The sequence below is a fragment of the Lupinus angustifolius genome, chromosome LG15, assembly GCF_001865875.1.
Source record: "Lupinus angustifolius cultivar Tanjil chromosome LG15, LupAngTanjil_v1.0, whole genome shotgun sequence".
NCBI lineage: Eukaryota > Viridiplantae > Streptophyta > Magnoliopsida > Fabales > Fabaceae > Lupinus > Lupinus angustifolius.
Window position 1 is genome coordinate 1003839 of NC_032023.1, and position 2522 is coordinate 1006360.

Sequence of the window (2522 nt, forward strand, 5' to 3'; positions counted from 1 at the left end):
GAAAATAGTGCGCGTTCGTGCCCTCTCATTTTTTAGTTTAACTCCTCTCCAGTGTTGGAATATAAGGAGAAACAATTTTTATTTTATTTTTTGGTTGAAAAATAACTTAAAATTATGACCGATAAAGATTCTTTTTGCCATGTGTCATATTCCCGTCCTTCAGTACCAAAGAGAATATTCCTACCCTTCAACTAAAGAGTTGCTAACCCACAAAATAGCATAGAAATTACCAAATGATGTCACAAATAAGTAAAGAATAAGGGGTTGTTGTATCCATAGAGACTTATTAAATCTAACCTTTCAAAAAGTAAATTAGTATCTTAAGCTATTTGCAAAAGGGTGTTTGATGGTTTGTATTGGTGAAACATAAAACTACTATGAAACATAAGATGTTTGAATTTCGATGTGGGATTGATTTCCTTTTCACCAATTGATCACACAAATAATTATAGAATGATTCTTACACGACAATGGACTTTAAATTATTAAAAGCTAATGTCTTAATCAATTTAGAATCTTATGTAATAATGCTCTATGTTTAGTAACTTTACGCACAAGATTAAGCATTATAACCCACATAACATATCTCTATGTCTAGTAGTCTATACATGTTTAGTTGAGTTAAGTGGAAGCAATCTCAATTTTACTAATCGTCAATGTCTTGGTCATACTATAACTTATTAAACTAGATCTATATCTAGCAACTAAGTTTACAAGATTAAGCTATATGAACTGTTAATCACACCTTTATGTCTAGTAGTTTATGTTAAGAAGTTTGAGAATTATTTGATGCTCATATAAATATATGTCTAGCAATCATAGAAATATAGGCACATATGTGACAAGTAAGCATAACACTACGCTTGTATTACACTAAAATGATGAATTATATGTTTTATGCTATAGAACCATAATTTCAAGAGTTCACTTCTAGAATCAACTTAAGAGAACCATAATTCACCAAATAAATATTAAACACAAGAAGGTAATTCATACAAATAAATACTTCAAAATCAACATTAATCATTTTAAAAAATATACTTCAAATAAACATTACAATCAACTACAATAAATGAAAAATTTAGCTAGCATTTTTATACAAAGCTAAGAACAGAAAGATGCAGAAAATAACAATCCAAAGAGTATGATTGATGAAGTTGTTGTATGCTCATACATGCAGTATATCATATGATACTTCATTTATGAGTATATATCAACTCCATCAATCATACTCCCTTACCTTTACATATCATTTCTAGCCTATACTATAGCCTAAGAAGGACTAAGGGAAGTTGAAAACATTCTAAATATGCCGAAAAATAGTATGAGAACTAAAATTTGCATTATTCTTCAACATTTTCGATTCCCTTTTAACAATATGAGATTTTATAGTTGTGTTGGGCACAAAGACAATACACTTTTATCTGTTTGAATTTCTAAAATTAAAGATAAAATTATTCCTAGTTAGTCAAATAATTTTATAGTGACTACCCATGGAGGAGGATCACCTGCACCTATTGGTTGTCTCCAATGGTGTACCAAGCCAATCAAAATAGGTTATTTTATTGGAATTTGTTTTTATAAAAAACATGAATTAATATTTTATATTATTTTGGGAAATATGATTGGATAGAGATAGGGGGACATAGTTTTTTTGGGACAGAGGATCCTTGTCCGACTACCCATATCTATGTTGGTGCACTTGTCTATACACTCCCTCATAATAGTTCACTTCACCTGGGTACAAAAGATACACATATGTTAAAGTAGAATTTTCCCATACTTGTATCTCTCTGTATTTTATTTGGACTGATTTGTTTCTACACCTATTATAAGTATTTGTGTATAACATTCAGTATTCTTATCATCTTTAAATCATCATTGGTGACTTTTAGCATGAAAACCAAGATTATGGCTTGCAGGGGTATTTAAGCTAGTGGGTGGTACGCTCAGTGTATTCATGGGTCGGGTCGGAGAGGTCGCATGTCTGAACTGAGGTGTTACCGATGACACACTTAGTATATTCATGGGTCTGAGACGTCGCATGTCAGAACTGGGGTGTTACAAAGTCTTCTATCTTTAATGTGACTTGATACTAAATGAGTACTGATACCATATGAATAGTTTTTCTCAAGAGATATATCAGAAATACATTACGTTCATGATAGAGTGTTGAAAGTAGGTTTAAATTAGAATATATCTCGTCATCTTGGAAGTAGGTTTAAGCTATTGTTGTGGTTAAGCTCTTGTTTCATCTCTGAAGAAAAGCTAGATATCAATAGATATATGAGCACTTTATTAGATTCTATATCTAATGAAATTCTTATATGTGTTCACCATTTTGTATATCTTGAATGACCCATAGGCATGTTCATGATGATATTCAAGAGTATATTTGGTTTTAACAGATTTGGTATTATCATTATTAAGAAAGTTGACTTAATTAAGAGGTTTAAAAGATTTCATCTTTTATACGCTCCTCCTCAACTAGTGATATCATTTTATATCAAGGTTAAGGTTTG